Source organism: Cupressus sempervirens, chromosome 4, assembly GCF_028749045.1.
Source record: "Cupressus sempervirens isolate cs-2001-9-10 chromosome 4, ASM2874904v1, whole genome shotgun sequence".
In the NCBI taxonomy this organism is placed as follows: Eukaryota; Viridiplantae; Streptophyta; class Pinopsida; order Cupressales; family Cupressaceae; genus Cupressus; species Cupressus sempervirens.
In genome coordinates, this window is record NC_143121.1 from 146,388,950 (window position 1) to 146,416,759 (window position 27,810).

General features: G+C 37.1%; 2 long non-coding RNA genes and 1 pseudogene across 3 annotated transcripts in view; 1 reads left to right on the forward strand and 2 right to left on the reverse strand.

Annotated features, from left to right (window-relative positions):
- The window catches only part of LOC149560381 (uncharacterized), a 42,879-nt gene extending 15,891 nt beyond the window's left edge, over positions 1-26,988 (reverse strand). Inside the window, exon 1 of the long non-coding RNA XR_016363348.1 lies at positions 26,644-26,988. This is a non-coding gene — a long non-coding RNA (uncharacterized LOC149560381). The remainder of the gene's footprint in view (positions 1-26,643) is intronic.
- LOC149560382 (uncharacterized) lies at positions 9,887-18,415 on the forward strand (annotated as a pseudogene). The gene is made up of 9 exons (XR_016363606.1): positions 9,887-9,919; positions 11,740-11,865; positions 11,948-12,143; positions 15,127-15,218; positions 15,358-15,460; positions 15,986-16,251; positions 17,466-17,597; positions 17,738-17,850; positions 17,968-18,415. The product of XR_016363606.1 is annotated as an uncharacterized LOC149560382 (transcript).
- On the reverse strand, positions 23,152-24,262 carry LOC149560383 (uncharacterized). The gene is made up of 3 exons (XR_016363347.1): positions 23,962-24,262; positions 23,606-23,838; positions 23,152-23,494 (listed from the first exon to the last, which is right to left on the reverse strand). It is a non-coding gene; the product is annotated as an uncharacterized LOC149560383 (long non-coding RNA).
- Positions 26,989-27,810: the final 822 nt, after the last annotated feature.

Genomic DNA, 27,810 nt, shown 5'->3' on the forward strand with positions numbered 1-27,810 from the left:
ACACCTGGCAAACTACTAATTAAGTCCATGATGGTGCAACAGATACTACTACCAAAGAATGATAAATATCTCTGGTCAAAACGATCCCAAGTACTAAGATAAGGATCCCAACATCTAATCCATGAATGGAAACCAACTGGCAATTCAAGTAAACTTCTCACCTGAGTAATGTGAACAATACCAGCTGACTTCATGAACCTGTCTACAGTCTTTGAATTTGGAGCGTGAATGCTAGACGTACTCATATCATCATCAACATGTGACCTGACTGTAAAAGGAAACTGAGTCCTTGCTATATGCGCTAACTCCCAAACTGAACTCTCCTCAAGACAACGCTCATCCACATGTCTCTCAGAATCCTGGAGAGCCAACTTCATTGCCTCCATGCCCTCTTTGATCTGCTGTAAGTTGTCACAAGAAGAACCTGTTGTGACTCCTTTCTGTCTCTCTTGCAGTTGAATCATCCAAATGTGATTCTCAATCAATCCATGTATCCTGTCATGATGAGATAAAGCCGTGACAATATTTTTGTCCCTTGTCTTCAGCTGGCTTGCCAAACCAAGTAAAGAGCTACTAGCCTCTATCTCATAAGAAGAAGCATCCAATTGTGCTTGATACTCATTTTCTGCAAAGTCCTGAATGCTCACTTGCTGATCAAATGTACTATCCTCAAACATGACAGTATCCTCAACTGTTGTAACTTCATCTAGCCCAACTATACTGGAATCACTATCTATGTCAATCACACAATCCGGTGTGCCTGTGATATCACCTTCTGATGCTACTGGCTCAAACTGCACATCTGTAACCCCTTCTGCCTGTGAAGATGATGCAGATAAATCATTACCTGAAGATGTGCTAAAGTCTCCCTGTATCGAATTTGCATGTCTGTTAAACTCCTCATACAAGTTTCTGCTTGTCATAGGGAAGGTATGATCCTTAGGCTTATCAAAGCGTTCAATCAGTCTCTCCGTAAACTCCACATATGAGGTAATGTGTGCATGACCCATAGTGACCATACCATGATGCCACCACTTGTGTGCTAACCCATCCAGGTGAATTGCTGCATACTTAATAGTTTCTTCCTTAGGCATAGGGTTCATTTGAAAGTATGTGTCAAGATTTTGAACCCAAGCTCTTGCTGTAGACTTCCCCGAGCCATCATAATATGGTAACTGAAGTTTCCCTACTTTCTTTTGTAGCTCATAGCTCTGGTTCCTGTCATGTCCACATGGCATATGCTTCATCCACACATCTATATACTCCCTAAAGGTAATTGCAGAAATAAAATCTGGACCTCCGGCTTCCCAATCTCTCCTCAACTGGTCCTGTATATTAGTGAACTGGGGCTCTGGTACGGGCTGCTCTAGAGTTCTAGGAGGAAATGTGGGAACCATGGGCCTCGAACTCACTGTCCTAGTTTGCTGGAGTGCATGACTGAAATTGTTCCCAACTTGTTTGCCTCCATTATGTGTCCCATCCTGATTATTACCATTCTGATTATTTCCTCCACCCACATTAGCATTCAACCCCATTTGACGAGCCATCATCTGCATCATAAGCTCCAATCTCTGACTCTGTTCCTGTGCTTTCTGCTCTGCTAATCGCTGTCCCTGTGCCAAGGTGTCTAATAACTGTAAGTATCTTTCCTTTCCCTGATCCGGACTGATATACATGTTGTCAAACATTTTTTTCTCTCTATCTGGCTATTCCAAATAAGACCTCCACAGGATAGCAGGACTTATAGCTCTGATACCACTGTAATAACCCCAATAGGTTATAACTTCTTCAAACACCAAAAATCTTTATACTTCAGTTGTTTGACATTTCATTAAACACTTTGCAAGCTCGCTCTGATACCACTGTAATAACCCTCCTCAAATCTGCCCTAAAAAATGCTGATGAAAGCTCAAGGAATTTCATCAAACAATTCACATGCAAATGACGTATGACTGATATAGTATTTCAGCTAGCTTCAAATGACTTTTCTTCAATTTGCATCAATGAGAATCTTGTGCTAGAAGACTACAATGGACTATGACCTAACATGAGTGTGCTACTAATTTTGACAATATTCAGTGTATATATATGATCTAAGCATGAGAAATGAACACCTACAGCCAACTAGCATTTTTACAAATAGTTGGTATGCAAACTAACTAGCTGATAAATAATGATATTAAATTGCTTAAATGACACCAGCAACTATTATCTTCTTAATTGCAATGAAAATTACAATGCTCATGAAATATGGCTAAGACTTTGGCATTTACATGGATTACAAAATGATAATGCTGGTATAATGCACACTTACAGCTGAAAGCTTATAACACCCTAAAAGACAATACTAACAAAAGAACCTGGTTGTAGATGGCTGTAATAATTTCCTTCTATGGTGCCCCTTCTGCTTTGCTTTTTTCGAACTGCTTTTTCGGTTCTGCTTTTTCGGACTGCTTTTTCGTACCCGCTTTTTCAGCCTACTTTTTCAGTTCTGCTTTTTCGGACTGCTACTATGTTGAATCTCAAGACCATATCTTTCAATGGCGTTAAGATTTCCAGCTTGAAGGGATTTCGTCCTCCAAACTATTGAGACATAATCTCCAGAAAATTTTCCAATTTCTTTGATATTTCCAAGCATATCTTAAAAGAAACTCTTCCATTTCTTTTATAGTGTTCTCACAAGAGCTCCATCCTTCGTTTTCTCAATGTGGGATAAAACACAACTCCCTTTATGTAACTTATGTCTCCAATGTGTTATAAAATAAAGGGGACTCTTTTAATTTAAATATTTTCCACAAACTATAGTCTATGCATTAATAAAGTTAAATATTTAAATTTAACTTTATAAAATAGCTTTATCAATGCATAACAAATCTTATCAGTGATAAACAAGTCTTCTTGTCGATTTTAAACAATTACCATCGACATATCGTTTCCATTGGATGTTCGCCCATGCCCAAGATGACTTACTATAAATAGTAAGTATGCCCAAAGTTGCCTCAAAACCCCTCAAAAAAATCTGCAACTGAAAATATCTAGGCCAAATGGCCTCTAAGTCCCATTAATGTCTTGGTTAGTCTACGGGACCATGGGGAAATAGGCTAACGACAACATCATGCTATGAATGCTAAAAAGGGGACATTACAGATTGATTATTGTAAAGAAAGTTATAGATAAACTGATATACATATGCTTACATATGATGATTAGGTGATCTTAAAAAAAATTGTAGCTCACTAGATATAAATATGTTTACATTTGATGATTAGATTAAGGATATACGCCTATCTTTGAATATTTTGGTTGCCTAGACTATCAAGAAAGGTTGAAGGCACCAGTCTATAGTGTCCCTTAGTATTTGATGCAGAGCTGGTGGCAGGTAACATCAGTAGTCATGTTAGACAACAATTTATCACAAGTTGTGACAACTTCTTTCTTCCAAATCTCCTCAAGAACTTGTCTTCAAGGCAAACCTCAAGTGTAACTAATGCCTCCCAAGCACCATTTACTCTTCCAAGGTTCCAACCTTTATTCTAACTTCATGAAACATCTCCTTACAATCTTTCTACCATGTTCCAATCACCCATTAAGTCTGGGTCACTCATTCCTTACTCAACTCACACCTTTAGCCCTTGGCTCTAGTAGCCTTCACCAGTCATTAATTTGACTTTTCCTCCAACTTTTCCCAAACAACTATGCAAAGTTTTACCAATCTCTTCTTCATCTTCTTATGCCAACTTGGGGCTACTTCTCCAAATCAGTCTTCAAGAGTTTGAACTCTTCAACCTCCAAGGTCCCTATCATCCTTGAGACCTCCTTAATTCATCTTCCCTATGCCATCCTTCTTGGCACTCAAACATGCCATCTATGGCTTGTTTAATAGCCCTGTCTTCTCTGTTTTTCACAGCAGCATATAAGGGACACATGACTATCCCAACTTGGATATCTCCACCCATACATTCACTCATTACCTCAGCATCTTCTGAAATCTTCACCTCTATTTGTCTTTTCATCTTTTTGAGCCTCTTCCGTTTGTGGCTCACCTATCACCATCTTCACTGTCCTATCATCTTCATACCCTGATTGCTCTTGGTTCACCTTCATAGGCTTCTCTACTTGCTTTCTTGGCTCTTCACGTGAAACTTGCTCATCCACTACTCTCTCCTCCAGGATCTTTATCAGACCCACAGCTCCTTGTGCCTTATCATAGGCCTGATGTACCAAATCAATCGCTATCTTGCTGTCCACCTTGTCTTCTTGTTCCCTTTTTCCTAGGAACCCCATTCTTTCAAACAAAAAATTTGTTGGCATCATCCATGATGCTGCCTCTTCTTTCAAAGGTCTCAGTATAACTTGACTTCCACCATGCTTGAAGGTGTAACTATTCAATGCCCCATCATATAATTTATGCTTCTCTGCTTGCCATGCCCTCGCAAGGATCAAATGGCATCCTACCAATGGAATAACATCACATAAAACAGAATCCTCATAGGTTCCAATGCTGAAAGGAACATATACTTGCCTTCTAACCTCAACTTGGTGTCTATCATGCAATCCTTGTACCATGTAAGGTCTTCTATGCACTAGTTGTTGTAGATTCAACTTGTCAACCATCTCAACTGAAACAAAATTGAAAAATGAACTGCTGGAAATGACCATATTGCAAACCTTATCCATACATCTGCATTGTGTTCTGAATTATGAGTATCCATGAGTCTCAAAATTTGTATTCATGATGGCTTCGACTTATTTTACCCTTCAATCTGACTTCCTCTACAAACTAAGATCCATCCAACTTCGAATCACCACCTTGGAATACTCTTAAAGGATAATTCAACTTCAAGGTTCAACAAGGGTTTCTAAGTCTTTCAAAACCTTAGTTTGCCTCCTTCCCTTCTCCCAAAGAATATTCTGCACTCTGATACCAGTTGATGCAGAGCTGGTGGCAGGTAACATCAGTAGTCATGTTAGACAACAATTTATCACAACTTGTGACAACTTCTTTCTTCCAAATCTCCTCGAACTTGTCTTCAAGGCAACCCTCAAGTATAACTAATGCCTTCCAAGCACCATATACTCTTCCAAGGTTCCAACCTTTATTCTAACTTCATGAAACATCTCCTTACAATCTTTCTACCATGTTCCAATCACCCATTAAGTCTGGGTCACTCATTCCTTACTCAACTCACACCTTTAGCCCTTGGCTCTAGTAGCCTTCACCAGTCATTAATTTGACTTTTCCTCCAGCTTTTCCCAAACAACTAAGCAAACTCAAATATTATTTAGATACCCTTTTGGGATCTTTAAATCCTTCCCAAGATTTAGCACTGACTCTTTTGGACCACATCCAAGATCCATTACCCCTTGTGACACTAAACAAGGCCTAATTCTTTCCCATTTACAAAGTAACTCATGATTCTACTTATCCTCTTGTCTCCAAACATTGAAACAGTCTTTCTAGAGAATGAGAAACACTAGATTCCAAGCTCATGGGGTTCTACCCTTTACCCAACTCATTTGCCACCAAACCCTTGATTCTAGGGTCACTAAACTAGGGCCTGTTCAATAGGATCTCTAATCTCATTCCCAACTGAAACCAATAGTACAAACACTTCATAAATGGTCTCCCCCTTCACATTGCATCGCCAAATCACCTCTTCCATGGATTAGATCAGTTTCATAAAGACTGGTGTCCCAAACCAGGCTTAATCCCAGCAGCGAACCATCAACTGTTGTGGTTCTTCCATCCAACCTGCATTTATCTGCATAAAATGGTTATGATACAAGTACATCATTCATTTGTATCCTCTCCCACCAACCACATTGATTACAGAGGGTGGGAGAGGTCTGTCATCATTAAGGTTTCAAAAGAAAAGTTCTTGACTGTTCTTAACCAGTCACTGTCTTGAAGTTACCAGCCTATTATTCTCGATTCAAAATGCAATGAAAGTAACAGGAATGTGTGGGAAAAGTAAGAAACGACTAATACAACATCCTCACATTAAGAACCAATCAAAAAATGCATTTTAATTAATCACATGAACTCACTGTTCCAGACTGTACTGAGAAAACAGGGAAATAAATGTTGAAGAGAACTTTGTAGTTTTATTGATTCAGACTTTTACATGGGCTTCTTGACCCCACACCAACTCTACCCCTCTCAAAACTCGACACACTCCTTATTAAATAACCCAAATAACAGTAAACAACCACTGTCTAACTGTAACAGTCAGTTATCTGACTGTTACCAGCTAGTTATAAATTGAAATTTGTTATCTGAAATTTGTTGTCAACTTCGACATCTTACAATCATATATGTCTTTAATACATTTCACTAACCTTTTCAAAGGTTTTATAACTTCACTAACCCTTCCAAAGACACCTAAAACCCTTACAAGCCTTACTAGGTCTAAATTGCCAATATGGGCAAACTACAACTTTTGAGCACTCTTGCTGCTTTTACAACTTTTAATTGGTCTTAGAGACCATATTACATTTTTTTTTAGACCTTATAGGCCTTTAGATCCCAAACTAAACTAACAAATTGACCCCTCATGAGCCTCCTAGATACATTTTGACCTTATAGTGCCCTAACCTCTATTATATTGCCTTTATAACTTAGGCTTATTACATCCAAAAATGTCAACTACAAAATGGATCATAGATTCAATTACATTCAACTCTAGATATATCAAGACCATTTGACCTTCATGAGTCTACGTGACTCTCCTTGCATGCTTTTACCAAGGTGCCCTGCACTAGTATTATCTCATAAATATATACTCGTAACTTCAATAGTGGAATATGCTATTTTTTGCTAAATTCTTTAGAACACAGCATAAATTCCCTTAATAGTATGCAAGAATCAAATTATTGACCCAATATGTATTATTTGATAACTTCTTCTACTCCCTTAGTTGTATAAGTCTTGGTAGAACTAATAAGCATATGGAGCTTCCTTATGATAGTTTGATGATATATATTTAAGATGGTAACATATTGATGGGTAACTGAACTATTAGTCCCTACAGCTATAGGTGGGGACTAATGTTTTCACATGACTTTGACATTAAAATGTGCATTGGAAATTGGGTAAACGTTGCAACAATCCCACCAAATTCCATCTTTCTTGCTCTTTTTTATTTTCCTATATTGTTCTATGAATTTTTTGGGATTTCTATTGGCTGGGTTGTGTTTCCTCATTGTCTTTTTGTTTTAGTTCGAATAAAATTCAATAAAAAAATAAGCCCGCAGTTTACCTGTCCCCTGCACGGCTTGCAATATGTGCCTTTACATGTTCTGCTGACACTATCTGTTGGCCTAGGTCTTCTTGTTTCCGTGTCCTGTCCCTTGTAATAGCTGTTATTCGTTATTGTGTTGTTCACAGTGCCTGTCTTCTATCCTGTCCTTCAATTCCTTGAAATTGTGACTCAAGGCATTTAACAATGTTACACTAGTGAGCTATATGATATGCCTGTTTTGATATGTGTGATATATTTCTGCTACTAGTGAGCTATATGATATGCCAGTTTTGATATGTGTGATATATTTCTGCTCTTTTTTCCTCTATTCTTATTGTTCCCTCCTTTAGACTTTGTCACTACTAACTTGGGCATTTATAAATTTCTCTCTTGGAGAATCAGTTCAGAGATGTAACCCTTTTAAAACATTGTACTTGCATAGAGGATGGATGTCATGCATGGAACCTCACTATGTGCATTTGATTCAAATCTCTGTTCTTAATCAATATAAATAATGGAGATTGTGTCCGCCTTTGGAAGTAGTTGTTTGGATTAGAATGTCTTCCTCTTTCACTGTCAAGTATTCCACTGCCTGTAAGTTCTGTCACCTATTTTTGCCTCGTCTGCCATGTACAAAGGACTTGTTTAATTATCAAATCCTCTGATGAAGGCAATGGATTTCATTTTGTGTTCAAAGTGTTGTGACTGCTCTCTATATGGACTATCACTGCTTATTATATGGGCTGCGGTTCGCCTGGAATAATCGAACAATTGACCAAGGAGAAAATGTAAGATTTAATACAATAAGAATTTTTAACTCTTATCCTATTCTATTATGTATGGAAAGGAAAACTAAGGCTCTAAAATACATGAATATTCATTGTGCATGGTGTAGCTATCCACTGCTAGCCCAGCAAAATAGTCCTTGCCATATTCCCACTCTTTTTACCAATCATGTTAAAGATGATAGTCAAATGCATTCTTATAGCTCTAAGAATTCATTGTAATTTTGAAAGCCTGGGCACTCAAGATCTTAGAATGATTCTTTTGTGTCTCGGGTAGTGATCAGAACAAGGTTGCAAGTATGAATCTGTTCGTGTTCTTTCTTATGAAACTGTCAAGTAGGGAAACTTCATTTCTTTTGAGGATGACATCCAAGATCTTTAGTGAATTTGATTTTGTTATTAATACTATGCCGGTGTATATGGAAGACTCACATTTCTCTTGACCATGTGGCTAATTCATGTTGGTAATGTCCACGTCACCAACACCATTTCAGATTATAGGAGATAAGGACCAAACTTCAAATTTTCAAAACATCACACTGTTTTCTTGCACAAAACCTGCACTAAATATTTTGTTTCAATGCTATAAACTAGTGTAACCCTATGAAAACCAAACACAGATCATATACATAGAGCATTTTAAATTACACAATGTGTACAAGTGCACAATCAAGCCATCAATATATGAGTGGAGGGATACAAAATGGGGTGAGCTTGTCTACATAGACTGTCATCTGTTTGTACATGGAATGCTCACATACATACTACATAGGTTGTACAACGAAATTGCCAATTCTCAAGATAGTGAATGACAAGAAAAGATAATGCATGGTTACATCATGCTGAATACTACTAGGAACCCAAACTGAAGATTAGGCATTAGCTAGCTATAATCACCATAGGGCTATCCTTACAAGAAATAGAAGAGAGGTGGCTGGTCCACCCAAGAATTTTCTTAGACGTTAGCTAGGTTACTGGGTTCTTCATAGTGAAGCTCAGGCCTTGATCTGGTTTGTCCAGAATCTGAAGTACCTTGTGGGTTTTGTACTGCCAAACTTAGAAAATTTGTGAAGAAGTTCATTAGTGATGGCTGACTGTTAAAGTTGACATTGATACTTTTCAGCCGAAACATTGATATGGTGATGTATTTTGGCATTTTGCTCTCTTATTTGGACTAAAACATTAATATATGGGGCGATATTATAGTATATCTTGCCATATTACTTTATTATTAGCATAGCAATGTATTAAGAACTTATTTGCTACTCCATATATGTCTGTATTTATATTTAAGTTTTCGAATGGACGAAACCAAACTTCCCCTAAAAAAATCTGGTCAAACCCTCAAACCTGAATTCAAATCCGAACAGGGACTGGCAACTTAGGAAGTAAGTGAAAAATATTATTTTTTCATGATAGTGATATAAATAGTTTAGGTTGTGAACACTCTTTAGTATGCCATTCATTTTCAATGACAAGCTATTAGCTTCTATGATACAAGTTCCATTGATAGGATCATATTTTAGCTAGTGTTTCTCCATGTTTTTGGGACAGTGGGATGCAGGGACAGCAAACAATTTTCTTAACATTAGAGACACATCTGGATGGCTATTTAAATTACTTCAACAAACTAAAAGGAGCTCATATCCCAAATAGTTCCCGAGTCTCAAGAATCCTTCCTTGTCTGGCTCACCCTCCATGGGGCTAGCATCCTCAACTAATCTGCATCCTCCACCGATACCCATACTTAATGAACAAGTACGAGGGGCCGTCAAGCTTATAGCCACCTACCTTCATCTAGTAGGAGTAGACCAAAATGGTATAAAGCTACTCAAAATGCTCAAGGCTCGAAAGGTAACCATGGGAATGCAACACTTTTTCTTGGATTTTGTGGTAATTTCCATGGAAAAGAGAGGATAAGATGCTTTACTAGGTAGAGAATGGTTGATAACAACAAAGGCCAACCATAAATGGAAAAGGAACATCCTACCAATCGAGAATGAAGGGAAAAAAATATATCATTGATCTATGGATTCAAGTAGTGAGCCAAGAACTCGCATCTGACTTAGAATCTGAAGGAAAGTACTACAAAGATGGAGGGATAGAGCCAAACAAGGAAGGAGTCTTGAGACTCGGGAACTATTTGAGAGATGAAACATTAATAGCATGCAGCACAACAAAGAATGCAACACCAAAACCAAAACCCAGAACAGCTGCAAAATTCTACAGAGGAGAAACAGTCCAACATCTTAAAATTGAAGGCTACCTCCCTTTCCCTCAAAGAGCTAGCACAAAGCATACATGGGAGAATCCATGTATCTGTTAGAATCATGAGAAGTCAGTTTCTTTCCCATGTTCCTTTTGATTCTGGTGAGCTCCCCTCAAGAATTTTCATGCTGGAAGCAATGTTCTCCAAATGTTGTTCATTTTGATCAAGGTTATTGGCCACTAATCCCTCTAGATCCCGAATCTTCTGTTTGAGCGAGGCCACCTTGTTTTGCATAATGCTCATTCTATGTTTGTAGTAGTTATTACAAGCATAATTGTTATGTGAACATTACTAACCTTTTCTTCACCAACACCAATTGATCATCCTTCCTCAACTCTTGTTCCTTTCTCTACTCAAGCTTGTGCTTATAAAGGGGGCTCTCAATCTTATTTTTATCTTTTCTAGGATGGGCCTCTTCTATTCTTTTCAGTTTTCACTATAACGGTAGTGACCATGTTTTTCTTCTCCTTGCCATTATGATCCAGGGAATGTCAACATCATCTAACATGATCTTCACAATTTCAAAAGACATGACTCATCTTCGTTTTCACTTGAGTCAACGAGGACTTCTTCAACGTGGGTGTAGTAAGCAACTAGTGGGCAGCAATGCAGGAGGACTTTCTAGCAGCAATAGAGCTCTTGCTAACTTTCTTCATAAGTTCCTAGGTTTTAGGCTTATGAACAACCACATTACTCTTCTTTATGCTTTACCACCAAGACCAAGCCCAGGTTAGAGGACAAGACAAGACTAGGGTTCATATCCAGACCTTTTAAAGAAGAGGGTTTTTCAGTGGCAGACCCCAGAATAGACTTCAAACGATCCTCTTTACTCCTTTCCAATAGGGTTATGGCTTTTCTCATAAGCATGAAGACCAGCAGTAGTAGTTGGAGAATTGTTGAGGCAATAATACTAATGGCAAAATATCAACCCCTAGTATAGTAACAGGCTTCCTTAGTTACACCTCACGTTTCAACAGAACTTTCAACCAAAGAGAAAACATAATAATGAAAACTTTGACTGCAAACTATGTTGAAGGTAGGCACAAGAAAGGGACATGGTAGTTGTGAAATACTTGTATAAATACAAGCTAATGTCACTCCAAGAGGGTAGGGAGGTCCTCTCTTTAAAGCTATTCTAATATTTGGTGAGTTGTTCTTTTCTGATCAACAATAAGGTGATATAAACTTTAATCAACAGTTCCACAGAGTTTCTTGACAGGGGACATAGGGATGGGTTTCAAGGATGGGGAACCAAGGGCCACAATTTGGGGATGATGAGAGGATGGCAGTGGGGTGGCAATAGGGCATCAGTGCAGGAGCCAATGCTAGCATGGTAAGTGAATAATTAATCTATTATATTCACTATCTCAGTAATAAGTTTTAAAGTCATTTCTATTGTGGTAGTCATTGAACCTTATAAGTTTGTTTGTCTTTGTTAATATAGGTTCACCATTTTGAAAAGGAAGCAATAGAGGATGACTTGAAGTATGCTCTCCTACATGGTTCACAAGGCCTTCGACAATATATGATTGATCAAGGTGACAAATTAATCAATAGTGATCAATTTGATGTATGTAATTAATATATTTTATGACATGGATTGATTTAATTGGATAAATTATGTTTTAATAGTAAAAATGTGTTGTGTATAGGAAGCCCAAAAGTCAAACTCGTCAACTCAAGCATCTGGTAGTGAGCATGAAGATGAGATGCATTCACACGATGCAATAAATGTTCCTGAAACTCAGAAGTCAACCATCATTGCATCTCAACATATGGGAGAGAAGAATAATGACGAAGATGTTCAATGCAATGAGCAATCTGAAATGACAATTCGTCTAGTGCCTCGTAGAAAGAGAACAAAAAGGAAACCGATGGATACACATATTTCATAGAAGATAACATAAAAATAGATTAAATTTTATATGACTTTTACTTATAAAAATAATGTGTGCATTATTTCTAGGCTTTGTTTCTACTAGTGTTATTTGTGCACATTGTGCTACATTGTGATCTTGGAGTTGCCAAAAACTTTAATAAATATCATCCAGTAGTTAATAGTGTCTTTGCACTATTTTCATATAACATATCCAATTCGGTTATTTTATACACATTTTTTCATTAAATTGTTGAGGTTAACGCATAAGATCAAGAGATCAAGGTAATATTGTTATTCTTTTCTATTATTCTTTTGGGTTATTATGTAGTGTTGGGTACCACTTGCAGTTTTCAGTATAGGAGGTAAGTTGACATTATCTCTGCCATCATCCTCTTCCAAGTAGATATGGTTTCTTCTTCTCTTCCATCCTCTCATTCATTGTTTGATCTCAAATGGATGAACTCTGACTTGTATTTACTGCAGGTCTTCCTGTGAGATGATGGGTAAAATGCAAATGGGTTACGTGAATTAGGCAGCATATTCAGATTGATACAGACCCCAACAAACCATTTTAGGCAGTTATATGTTATTATAGATTTGTTAACTGTGATCTATATGAGTTATTTATGAAGTTTTTGGAAGTCATAGTTAAGTACATTGGTATTGGGAATGATTCTGAAAGCTGATTTTTAAGGACATGAAATCTGCACTTTCCAATTACAAATTTTGAAAGAACTTTATAAGGTTTGCTCGTATTGTATTCGTTTCTTACAATACGTAGCTATCTAAATTGGATTTCATGTTGTATTGCAGTTGCTGATTATATATTTTCACAACAGATCTATATTTGTTGACTTTATTTCTTAATTCGAGTTTTGTTATTCTTCTTGGTTCCAATACTGATAATCTTAGTTGCCAATGTTCAGTATTTATGACTGTACTTTATTTTCTATCATCAAATACTAGTTGAGTATAATTCGTGCATTACTTCCAAGGGTGTTTTAAAATTTGTATGATGTCTTAGTCAGAATATCCATATGTATGTTTGGCTTATAGGGAGAAGCAATATCAGATGCTGATGGATGACTGCATTGGTCTTTGAATATCAGCACAAAAACTGGCTGCTTGTGATGCAGTAGGTAGGGTAAAAGCTATTCAAAACACAATAAGAGTTATAAATTTAAGAGGTTTAGGCACTCTAGCAATTTAAGAGGTTTAGGCACTCTAGCCTATCGACCATGCCAATACTTCAAGGATCTGGTTTGTTTAGGCCTGTCACAATATACCTAGATGTTGATTTGGTTTCATAGACACCCAAGTAACTTGGATACAGGGGCCTTTAAGACTCTATCACGATGCCATAATCCTATTTCACAAAGCTTTCTCAGATTAAACTCAGAAAAACCCAATATTCTGTGTGCTGCATACTTAGAATGTCAATGATTTAGTCTCCTCTCAATGTACTTGGCAACCTAAGGTCATCCATGAACACCCTTTCCCAAAGTATGATAACATAACAAAAACCTTCTTATGACTGTTTTGAACCAATGTTTCTATCTAAGACCAATGCTCTGTTTTGGCTGTATAAAAATGATTAAGTTAACAAGGAAGTATAAACCAATGATATCCTATTGACTCCAATTCTGGACTCCGAACCCGATTTGACTTAGGACTTCCTCAATGCCCGATCTTCACACAATCCAATCCTGCATTCAATATGTAAATGCGTTTCAAACATAGACTCCACTTCACATTCGGCAGATCATCCTCTGTTACTTCCTGGCACCTGACTTCCAATGGTTCTTCCCACTTTCCCAACTGTGATCACATTATCTCCTGTCTCTGCATATGTTAATAACGTATATTTCAATTTTTTCCAAAGTAATGTATTACACATACGCTTACATGGGTTTGAATGATCCATTAACCATTATCATAAATCATTTAAGATTTGGTTAAGAAATTATAACAATTCATTACCATCCGAGGTGCCTTACAAAATGCTTTAACACAAAAAGTTGTGGCATAGAAGGGTTAAATGCATTCCCTTATGAATGAGCATGCCCATTTTCTGAACTTAAAACTTTATGATGTCATAAAATGAATATCCTATCTAAAAAATTGTATTGCCTTCTATTGACCTCCATGACATTATTTTCTACAAGAGTTTTTTCTTCCTTCATATTGGACAGGTTATTTTTCAGCATCTTTGCAAACGACTATAAACTACTCTTCTCAATATTGTACACATACAAAATGCAAAACTATTTTTTCAAGTTTTCATTTATTCTATTGAAACCCTTACTTAATGGCTCAGATTCTCTATCAGGTCCTTTCACACAAAAAAATGGAGAAGGAAAAATTAAATATTTCTAAATATACAATTAATATATCAGCTCACATTTTAAAGGTCAGTTGTCTCACACAATAATTAGAATTCAGTATTACTACTTCCAGGTTGCTGGTTAGTTATAACAGAACTGCCAGTTTGTCGAATCTCCCACCTTCGACGTAAGAGAACTATCAGTGCTGTCACAGACATTTAGTCTGACTACTTCCTTTACACCCTGCATCCATCCACGTAGAGGGTAGTTTGGTTTTTTATTAACTCCAGGGGCAAAAAACTAAACAAATTTGCAACCTGGTTGCTGTGAATCTTGACAGCTGAGCTAGAGATCCTTTGCTCCAACCTTGAGCTTCTCAAGACTATTTTCCCCACACAGGATTTGCTGATCAGATTAATTAGTAATAGCCACCATGTTTACAACAGGAGCTTGCAGGAAATCTTGAAAACCTCGGTTGCCTTTTGGGATGATTTTGGATTCCATGGAACAGAGCTCACCATGTCTTTGTTGATAAATCCCTGGGTTATGATGCGTACTTCTCTCTCACCTGGGCAACTTGATCTTATATTCCCATTTATTGAAATATAATGTGATTAGTGTGATGCAGAGGCAAGGAAACAGGTTCAGGCTGCCATAGGGAGAATGGGAGGCCAATACAGTCCTGATCTGCATCCTCGATGCACTCATCTTGTTGTTCAGATATCATCTTTCTGCTTGCATGTTTCCTTACAAATAATATGAGTCGAATCAATTCTATTGCATACCTTTTCCATTTTCTTTCATAAAGTCCTAATTTTTTTCATTAAGTCCTTTATTGTAGCTCTTTAACATATTTAACAGCTTCAGCGGACGTAAATTTGAGCATGCATTGAAGCATGGATTGAAATGAGGCCTTTTTATTGTTACATTGGCTTGGTCTGTTAATTGTGTCAAAACCAATGGTACACATACATATTTTCCCAACTTCTTCAAGCTTTCTTTGGTAGCATTATAACTGGCGTACCATTTTGGCCTGTAAATGTGCTCCCATATTTTCCTACATCAAAGCACTGATTCCTTGAACCAAAAACCATGGATAAAGATGGACTCTTCTTATTTTGTTAATATTGGTTATATGACACACTTGACTTGCTTTCAAAATGAATAATTGACAGATCAGACTTCAGTTTTAAATGAACGTTTTGTTGTGCTATTAAACTTGGTACATGGTAATACCTTACAAGATTTCTCATAGCAGCCTTTTATCAATTATTTTTTAGACTTGGGTTTAAATGACATTCGCTGTGTTATCAAATGGTACATGGTCAATAACGTACAAGATTTCTCATAGCAAAATTACTCAGTTATTGTTTGCATTTAACTGCTTTTACATTATTGGTGGCAAACATTTTGACTGATACAAATAATGCACTGCAACGATATGTTCATTCATTAATGGTTTGACTTGTCTTTCAATCTTCTTGCAGCTAGGCTGGACGAATCAGCTTACAGTGTGAATAGCATTGTACATCCTGGATTGCCTCTAGAGGAATTTTCCCGACTTGTCGCAATCACCAATGCAGAGCACTCTTGTTTGCCTCTCATTAGCCATGCGGATAGTAAGTCACTAAGAAAGGCTGTGCAACCATTTTCTCAATCTTCCAGCAAAAATATCTCTAAAAATGCAGGATCTGTACTCTCTGGATACTGTTTGTATATTGACATGGACGTGCCATGTGAACTGCATAAAAAGGTAAATCATAAAATGCTTTATTGCTTTCTAAGCCTATTGCAGGTTCATTAAGGAGTGTGCTTTCTTTTTGCATCATTGTTTTGGATAAGCACAATGTTTTGTCAAGATAACTAACAGAATACAAAAAGAACAGGAATACTGGATTGGTTCAATAAGTAATTTTTTTCTCATCTTAATGATGTATCATAGAAAATTTAAAGAAAAGGAAATAATTTTTATGCTGTTGATGATTTAAAATAAGTCAATGGGAGAATACATCTGTTTAGAAAAAACAAATTCTACAAAGAGAAAATCCTAGAGTGTCCTACAAAAGAGATCAACACAAAAAATTTACAATTGTGATCACAAATATGTGGACAAGAAACCAATACTAATAGCCAAGTAGTGGGATATGAGAGCCTCAAAGATCATAAGCTGAAGAGTATTGGAGAGATAGGGTTCAATATTCACTGAGTATCTCTATTCATGCCTTAAAAGGGGAGCCATTATATCACTGTGAATAGACTAATACAAATCTGATAGCTCTCATGGGCAGTGCTTAAGGCAAGACGGTTGAGTTGGGGGTTTCTAAGTGGAAGGAAGAAACTTCATTCAAAATCACAACTCGCATCCAAAGCTGACAGAACTCTTGTAGTAGTAAAGAAGCTTGGAGAGAATTAGATATATGTTGGTGAGAAGAATCCTAACTGCAATGTTGGGATAAATAAAAACCGCATTGTCAAGATGGAATATGTTGGGCTATAAGTTCCAAGAAATGTTGTCTTGTAGTTTTATTTGCATATATGTGAATCAGAAGTATGCAAAAGCCACTTAGAGCTCCTAGTTTCCTAAATGGGCTAGAAGGAAGCCATCAGCCTGATGGCCCTAGGTTCCTCAGAGACCCCTCGTGGGGATCTATATTGAAGCTTGATGGTCTCTTGTATAGAGCATGATTGAAATTTTGATGCAAAAGACAAACACATTGTTATTTCTTGGAGCTCCTCATTGAATCTTGTGACTACTAAAATTATTATTCATAGTTGTAGGTTCCTTGTAGACTATAAAGGAGATATAGTTTGCCCACTATTTCATCCTAAACATTATTTTGTATAAATTTCGCTAGATTATATGATATTTTTTCTGTTCTCTTAAATGCGTCATCTATTTTGAATGCTTCATATTGGTATTTCTGTATAGGCTTATTTGTCAATGTCTTGTGAAACATGCATGTTTAGGTAGCCGAGGCAGCACAAAGAGAAGGTGCAACATGTGTAGATCGTTGGTTTATTGGATGCAATGCAACACATGTAGTATGTGAGGGTCCATCATTTCAAAGATATGTAGGCTAAACTTCAAACCTAGTAACGGTAATTGATATTTCAATTCTTGTGTCTTTTAACATTTGAAACTAAATTTATTGCAAGATTGTGCTATTGGAATTTGAAGCTGTTTTCCTGCGATCCTATGTAGGATGTTGATGTCATTTTGTATTGAATATATGATTCAGCCATTATGGGTATTGACGACAACGAAGGAGAGATTTGTCCAGCGACTTGTCCATTTTTCTCTCTGTAAGCCCCTGCAATGGCATTTATCACAGAGAGGCCCACACCGGTTAAGGTAACAACACAGGCTCCCACTCTTCTATACATATTTTCTTTGTTGATGAATTTTGTATATATGAGCATCATCATTTGATTAGTTCTCTTATATCCTTACATTTCTTTTCTCTTTCAGGCTACTGGAAAACCTTGAAGAATATGAGATGCTTCTTGTTTGGCTAAATGTTTCTATCCTTCAGCTACAAAAGACACCAAGAAAATTGAGATGCTTCTTGTTTTTTCATAACCATTGTTGGGCAATTGCACCCAGATGTGGGCATTCTAGACGTGGCATGTTGAGAGCATTACAAGTCTTCGTAAGAATATATATTTAAATCAAACATCTTTTGTACTACACCATTAGACTTGGTGGACATGTGGACAAGTGTAGTATTAAGCTGTTAGGGTCAGTTTAAGTACTTCATTATGAGGTTATAGAATATAAGAAAATCAATGTTATTATTCAGTGATGGCTATGGCATTTCCACGATATACTTTATTGGTTGTAGTGGACAAACTCCCACATCATTTGTAACAAACGAAGTATTGGAAATAAAATAATTAAATATATTTTTTCTGGCCAAGTTTGTTGTTTATGCTACATTATTGAATGTTTTGTAAGAAACAAAATATTGCAAATAATTATAGTGAATATATTGTATTATTGTGTTCACACATTAGATGTTAAAAATCATAGGAATATAATAATATTAATTTAAATTATTATTATTATTTTTTTAATAACATTGAAATAGATAGACAACAGTTGAACAATAGTTGAATTTAAACATGTATTGTCTCAACGATTGGGATTAAAGAGTATTGTCTCCAAAGAGACAAATGTGAAATTGTCTCTAAAGAGACAAAATGACTTTTGTTTCATATTGTCTTATAGAGACAATATTTTAAGACATTTTTAAAGACACTTGGTTAAAGACAATATTTGAGATGATAAACAACTTTTTTACTGTCTCATATTAAGACAATTGATTAAGGATTTGTCTCAAAAAATGTCTTTAAACCCCTCTCCATGTAGTAGTGTCAAGAAGATTAATGGAAAGCTTCAACCTTGGACTAAATGAATGCATGAAACCTCCTATAATATCAGCCTCTATGTGATCTCTGCACATACAATAGAAATAAATGCAATAAATTACTGAGAACAACACATTTTGCATGTATTGGATTGTGTAGTGATGAGAACATGATTTCTACTAGAGGTAGAGGAAGAAATAGGGGAGATATTTAGCTCAAGATACCCACCCATTGAAGTAAAATGCTTCTTTAGACTATGCTTGTCAATCCTAGCATAGTTATGAAGATGATGAGAGGAAACTCCAAGGCCTTAGTCATATCCTGCAAATTTAAGCAATAATAAGCAACCATCAGGCAGAAAATACATTGACAATCAGGAAAAAGCCTAAAAACACACAAAATGAAACTATAATTGTTTATGAATTGAATTGGGGGTGTGGGGTGCCCCAGGCTTCTGCTGTAGTGCAATACAGAAGTGATGCTTGAAGAATCTGATAGAATCTATTAACGAGTGTCAATGATGGAATAGTGCAAGAGGAATTACAAAGCCTTTGAAGCCAATGGGTTTCAAATACTTCAAAAACTGAATCATGGTGTTGGCATGCAATCGAATATATGGATTCATAAAAAAAGTCAAAAGACTCCCGACTAAAATCAAGGATTCTGCATTATATGTCAAGATTGGCAATGGGCTTTGCGTATCTACATTGGTTACTACATTAATCTTCTTGCTTGTAAGCCATATCCATACTATAGACAGATATAGGATCGTGCATTATATGTCAGGATTGGCGATGGGCTCTGTGTATCTACATTGGTTACTGCATTAGTCTTCTTGCCTGTAATCCATATTCATACTATAGATAGATATAGGATCGTGCATTATATTTCAAGATTGGTGATGGGCTTTGCGTATCTACGTTGGTTACTACATTAGTCTTCTTGCCTGTAAGCCATATTCATACTATAGATAGATATAGGATTGTGCATTTTATGTCAAGATTGGCGATGGGCTTTGTGTATCTACATTGGTTACTGCATTAGTCTTCTTGCCTATAAGCCATATTCATACTATAAACAGATATAGGACCGTGCATTATATGTCAAGATTGGCAATGGGCTTTGCATATCTACATTGGTTACTGCATTAGTCTTCTTGCCTGTAAATTCACACAAGTTGTGAAATGGGTGCTCACATTTGAATACTAATGGGGATAAAAATATGCATATCTATGTTGGTTACTGCATTAGTCTTCTTGCCTATAAGCCATATTCATACTATAGACAGATATAGGATCGTGAATTATATGTCAAGATTGGCGACGGGCTTTTCGTATCTGTGTTGGTTACTGCATTAGTCTTCTTGCTTGTAAGCCATATTCATACTATAGACATATAGGATCGTGCATTATATGTCAAGATTGGCGATGGGCTTTGCATATCTACGTTGGTTACTGCATTAGTCTTCTTGCCTGTAAATTCACACAAGTTGTGAATTGGGTGCTCACATATGAATACTGATGGGGATAAAAATTTCCCATCGCCAGGAGGGATTGGGTTGTATGCTTTATTCTTTCGATTGAGAGGTAGTTGGATATCTTGTAAAGTCCACATTATACTTGAGGACATAAAAGTTGGAGAAGCGATACAAATTTGGTAGGTTCAACAAATTTTTTGATTAGTGGTCAATGTAGTATAGAGGCCCGAGTTAAGATGTAGAACTAGATTGAAGTGCCATTAGGGCCGAGGATGACTTCATATGGCAGAGGAAAGCATTGATGATGTTGATTCTAGTGCATCAACAAATTTCAAGACTAAAGACAACATGATGATGAAGACATATGGCGACGAGTGTCAATGATGGAATAGTGCATGTGGAATTACAAAGCCTTTGAAACCCATGGGTTTCAAATACTTCAAAAACTGAATCATGGTGTCAGTATGCAATCAAATATATGGATTCATTAAAAAAGTCAAAAGACTCCCGACTGAAATCAAGGATCATGCATTATATTTTAAGATTGGTGATGGGCTTTGTGTATCTATGTTGGTTACTGCATTAGTCTTCTTGCCTATAAGCCATATTCAAAATATGAGGTGTGGTATTAATAGCTTTAGCCCATAGAAACAAAGGAAGATTCCTAGATTGTAGCATACAATGTTTCCACTAAAGTCCTATTCTTTATTTCAGAGATGCCATTTTTTTGAGGAGTATATCTAATAGTCATCTCTCTTTTGATCCCATGATTCTTACAAAATAATTTGAACCTATTGTTTATATCATAGTAACGTGAATCGGAATCGGCACAGCCGAATCGAATCGTGAATCAGGGGTGAATCATCGGTGAATCGGCGACGAATCAACAAATTTGAAAAAACCCTTTAAATGTAAAGATTTTAACAATTTAAGACTTATTTCATGCACCCTTTATTGAATATAACTTAAAAACACTATAACATCATCAAATAGAATCTAACATACATAAACATGAAACATAAAATCCATCACATACGTAACTATGTTATCATTATGTACTAAAATGCAAATTGTATGCTAGCTGAAGTAAATAAAAATCAAATGATCATGATGATTCAAATCATAGAATCAGTAAGATGAAATCATGAAGATCTATAAGACATCAAACCATAAATGTATGTATAAATCTAAGATGAAGATCCATGAAAGTTTGAAACATATGTCTATCAGTGATTCAGTATCACTATCAATATCTATACAGTGTAAACAAAATATAAAAACAAGGCTCCAGCTCAAGCCTCATCATCTTCATCATCATCCTCTAGCTCTGCTGCAGCCTCAACTTCAGCCTCTGAGTATCCAGTTTGCCTATGAGAAAGCCGTGTAAGGTAGGTCCTAGAGGACCGCCGAGCCATGTCCCCTGCATGGGCAATGGGCTCACGAATAATGTCGCTAGGGCCTGCATCTGTGCATGTGCGTCTACCAATGCTTGAACGTGCTCTAGTTGCCTCCTCTGCCCTGGCCACAGCCTCAGCCTCTACATCCACTTAGTCAACCCATGCGTGGTCTTCCTCAGTGAAGACTGGGTCCATGATCTCTATGATCCACTTTGATTCTGGATCAATCTCCTCCAAAATGATCGGAGAGGAGTCAGTGCCCAAAATTTGTCTGATCCTAAGATGAAGGTTGTAATGAACAAAGACAAGATCATTCAACCTCTACACTGTCAACCTGTTTCTCTTCTTCGAGTGGATGTACTCGAACATGGACCAACTGCGCTCACATTTAGAAGCACTGCTCGATTGACTCAGAATGCGGATGACAATTTTTTGAAGGTTTAGGGTTGTGGCCCCAAACATTTTCCACCATCTATCTGAAATAAGGAAAAAAAAAAAACAATTAGTCTCATTTACAAATTACAACTCTAAAATTAATGCATTATATAATCAACTTTAAGTTTAGAATCTAGATTCATGAACATTGAATATATTATTTAATTTTTACCTGGTTGTAGTGTTGTCTGAGCATTTATGACCATCCTTCTAGAGAAAAGTGGCCCCTCCTTATTGTTGAACTGGTCTAGCTCAACAATCGCAGCAACACTATTCTCATCGCTACTCAATCTCTGAATCACTGTGTATAAGCCAGTGAGAACCTCCGCATCTGCCTTGAACTCAGGACGGAAACTAAATGCCGGATTTAGATAGTAAGCTGCTGCGTGGATGGGTCGATGGAGCTGATTCTGCCATCTCCTATTGATGATGTCCCAAATAGGGCCATACCTCTCCTGCACTCTTGCATATTGGGCTCTAATGGCCTCCTTGGCCCTATCCATGCCCTCATAAATGTAGCCCATAGAGGGTTTCTCCCCATCAGCAGTTCGTAGCAAAGCTACAAGGGGCTCAGTGACCTACATATAAAGTAAAACGAAAAATTTGAGTCAAAACTTAAATATAAAATAATATTACTTTAAGTAAAAGAAAAATACTAAATGTTAAATTGCAATAAATTTACTTTAAGGATTTCTCTAGCAGGTTTCCAAAAACCATCCTCATCAAATATGCAATACGCCACATCTAACCCTACAGTGGTTGTAGCATAGGAAGAGCAAATTCACTCCTGCCCAACAAACATGCTCCTCAATCCATCCCTTGATGTCAACAAGGACTGCAAGGTGATGAAATTCGAGGCAAACCTCGTGATACCTGGGCAAGCTAACTCCTTGCCTTCTATGTACTTCCTCATTGTGCTAAGGACAAATGCATGATTATAAATGAATTTGCATATGTTTTTTGCCTTTTCCACACGACTTGAAAAACTCAAGTTTGTCAATTTCCTTCAATATGAGGTCAATGCAATGTGCCACACAAGGGGACCAAAATATGGTGGGGTGCCTCTCCATCAAAAGTTTACCTACAACAATTTTAAGTCAACTAGAAACTCAAATTTCAAAATTCAAATAAATTTATTTTCAAAACTTGAAAAGTTGAAAGTTTTCCTGCTGCAACATAATTTGCTACATTATCCGTCACCATTTGGATCACATTTTGTTCCCCCACCTCTGCTATAACTTCCTCAATAGCCTCACATAAATATGTGGCATTTTTCACATGTGCAGAAGCATCAATGGATTTTATGAACATGGTATATCCTACAAGTAACAAAGCAATGAATTATAATATTAAATGGATCATTAACGAATTAGCATTCAACAAATCAAAATTTACAATTATGTATGTAGGAAAGAAGAATGATCAATCACCTCCACAGGATACAAGAAAATTGAGGAGTGTTCTATTCCTCCTATCGGTCGAACCATCAGTCATGATGGTGCAACCCTTTGCAATCCATTCCTTTTAGTTCTCCTTGAGGTCAACCCTCATGTCCTCTACCATCTCATCCAGGAGGTATCTGCTCAACTCAGCCTCAGTTGGGGCTTTAAACCCCGGACCACAAATAGCAACCGCATCTATCATATTCTGCGAATAAGGAGCCCTGTCACAAATAAAAGTTTAAATGTCAAAGACTCAAATTATAAAACAAGTAAGATATAATTAAAGTTTTACTTTTACTTTTAATTTTAACCTTAAAGAAAACAAAGAAAAAAGAATCAATTACCTGGCTGTAATAAATGGAATGTTGCAAAAGTACCAAAATTTGCATATCTCCTTTCTGGCAGCATCGTGAATCTCCTTGTTCAAACCCATGCCCTCAAGTGTGGGTTGGGAACCAAGAGTAGTGCGGGGCACAAAGTAACTATCCATTCTATTTTTCTGCACTCTAGGCTGCAATAGGTTGGTGTGGGACTCTGTCTCAGTATGTGACCGACTAGCACTAGCACTAGCACTAGCACTAGTAGGCCAAGGAGGGCATGGATAGGGCCAAGGAGGCCATCAGAGCCTAATATGCAGGAGTGTAGGAGAGGTATGGCCCTATTTGGGACATCATCGATAGGGGATGGCAGAATCAGCTCCATCGACCCATGCACACAGCAGCTTACTATCTGAATCCGGCATTTCATTTCCATCCTGAGTTGAAGGCAGATGCGAAGGCTCTCACTGGCTTATACACAGTGATTCAGAGATTGAGTAGCGATGAAAATAGCGCTGCTGCAATTGTTGAGCTAGACCAGTTCAACAATAAGGAGGGGCCACTTTTCTCTGGTAGGATGGCCATAAATGCTCAGACAACACTACAGCCAGGTAAAAATTAAATAATATATTCAATGTTCATGAATTTAGATTCTAAACTTAAAGTTGATTATATAATGCATTAATTTTAGAGTTGTAATTTGTAAATGAGACTAATTGTTTTTGTTTTTTCCTTATTTCAGATAGATGGTGGCAAATGTTTTGGGCCACAACCCCAAACCTTCAAAAAATTGCCATCCGCATTCTAAGTCAGTTGAGCAGCGCTTCTGGATGTGAGCGCAGTTGGTCCATATTCGAGCACATCCACTCGAAGAGGAGAAACAGGTTGACAGTGTAGAGGTTGAATGATCTTGTCTTTGTTCATTACAACCTTCGTCTTAGGATCACATAGATTTTGGGCGCTGACTCCTCTCTGATCATTCTGGAGGAGATTGATCCAGAATCAGAGTGGATCACAGAGACCGTGGACCCAGTCTTCACTGAGGAAGACCGCACGTGAGTTGACCAGGTGGATGTAGAGGCTAAGGCTATGGCCAGGGCAGAGGAGGCAGCTAGAGCACGTTCAAGCATTGGTAGACGCACACGCACACACACAGACGTAGGCCCTAGCGACATTATTCGTGAGCCCATTGCCCATGCAAAGGACATGGCTCGACGGTCCTCTAGGACCTACCTTACACGCCTTTCTCATAGGCAAACTGGATACTCAGAGGCTGAGGTTGAGGCTGCAGCAGAGCTAGAGGATGATGATGAGGATGATGAGGCTTGAGCTGGAGCTTTGTTTTTATATTTTGTTTACATTGTACAGATATTGATAGTGATACTGAATCACTGATAGACATATGTTTCAAACTTTCATGGATCTTCATCTTAGATTTATACATACATTTATGATTTGATGTCTTATAGATCTTCATGATTTCATCTTACTGATTCTATGATTTGAATCATTATGATCATTTGATTTTTATTTACTTCAGCTAGCATACAATTTACATTTTAGTACATAATGATAACATAGTTATGTATGTGATGGATTTTATGTTTCATGTTTATGTATGTTAGATTCTATTTGATGATGTTATAGTGTTTTTAAGTTATATTCAATAAAGAGTGCATGAAATAAGTCTTAAATTGTTAAAATCTTTACATTTAAAGGGTTTTTTCAAATTCGCCGATTCATCGCTGATTCACCGGCGATTCACCCCCGATTCACGATTCGATTCAGCCGTGCCAATTCCGATACGATTCCGATTCACATTACTATGATTCAGACTCTCCGAGTTCGTGCAATTTAGTCCTCCACTTTTTTATATCGGTGCAGTCCGAGAGAAGATTCCAATGTCTTCAGAGCAAAGTGGTAATCTTCCGTATTCTTTTTCAACTTGCTGAGCTACTTCTTGTTGGGGAAACATGGGACACTAAATTTCAGCATGTAGATAGAGTATACTTTGCAGATTCATATGAAAAAAATCGCCCAGAGGCAAATGAAATAGATTTAAAGCTCAAAAGTATAAGCAAATATTTGCGGGTGAGTTCTGGAAAGGAATTTATGTAGCTTGTGAACATTGTTTGTTGCTCTAATGCGATTCCTTGATCGGAAATTTTAGGCTTGATTCATAGAGCAGAAGTACATTTTCTAAGTTTAATTTGTTTCTTGATGCTGAATTTTTTAAACTAACTTTTAAAGTGAAATGCAGGAGCGGAAGCCATGGGAGGAGGAGAACATAATGAACATTGTGGAAGATAATCTGGTGGGAGATTTTGGACACAGCGTAAAAAGGCATAAACACAGAACAATTGCCAACACTCTTGCTCTGATAAAAGCTCTATGTGGTTAGGTAAAGCACCGAGCTTCTTACAAACTTCCATGCTTCTTGTTGTAACCAAGATTTTACATTGGGTATTACTGGCAATCGGTAGACCAAGGTTCGTAATGATGGTTTCTTCTCTGGTTGCTCTCCACAAATCGTCAAGAATGATGAGATATTCTTTTCCTTGTAGAACGACATGAATTAGCTCTCCCACTCGCTCCTCACTTACATCCTTCACTCTACCCTCTAAATCTTCCATATGTGAGGCTAAATCACACTGTGATTTACGAAGAGAATACCACTGTGAAATGGGGAACCAGATTGAAAGTCCATACCTTTCTTTGATCCTCTCAAAAACGTTTTGGAGGAGAAATGTCTTCCCTGCACCACCCATGCCACGACAATGACTGGAACAGTGGATTTTATCGAATAAAGAGATGAGGTGTTGAAGCTTGGGCTCAATGTTTATTTCTCTTGCACGCTGCACTGCTTAATGGCTGTTCAGAGTTAGGCCGCACTAAGTCACGGAAAAGCTTCAGCTGCTCTCCATCTTTCATTATTGATTTGATTCGCTTTCTCACTTGTTGAATACTTTTCCGCATTCTATGTAAAAAAGACCAATTCCACGTGGTGCCTCTTTCTTAATCAATTACAAATGAACGTATGAGATAAACAGATACTTGAGCATACTTCATATGGAAAGAAAATAAAACGTATCTCCAACAAGTGATACTAAAATCAACTAATTGTAGGAAGAAAACAAATTTACTAAAAAGTGTCCATTATCGAAAAAATTTCAACCTTAAATAGACAAACAGTAATTTGCACCAAGCCAACCAGCTTTTGATTTCCTTCTAAGGCTTTCAACGAAAAAAACATGTACCGGCTTCTTTCAAATCACTACTGTGTTTTGCATGGTTGATATTTTCTAGCTAATTACTTTTTTGAATTTTCGCAATTTATAGATATGAATATCATATGTTCAATATATTGTTGTTTTTCTTTCCTTCTATAATCTCTGCTCCGGTCATTGTCTAAGATGCATGTTAACTAAATGCACTGTTTCTCATTTCGTAGAGAGAAAGTCAAGGATAAGGTGTGGTTTTAATTATGTCAAGCGTTACTTATATAAAATGTACAACCGGCCTTGTGAAATGAGTGGTGAGTATTGATGGAGAAGTGTCTTTTGATGAATAGTGACCTTTTCTATTAATAAAATATACTCAGTTTACAATTCACAAAAAAAAGGTCAGGGGATACAAGATAACCCTGTAAAAGAGTTTACACGGTTGAAGCCAGACTAAAAACATGGTTGTAGTCAGAAGCAGAAACTATTTATAAAAAAAACATATAAGGCAACCTCAGGTTGCCAAAGCAGTGCCGACCGAGGGTGGTGGATCATCTTTGTCTTGAAAACCCCAATCATCTTTAGGATGGAGGGGCAAGTTGGGAATAGTCCAGTCATCATCAACAGCAATAGCAATAGTGGCAGCCTCCACATT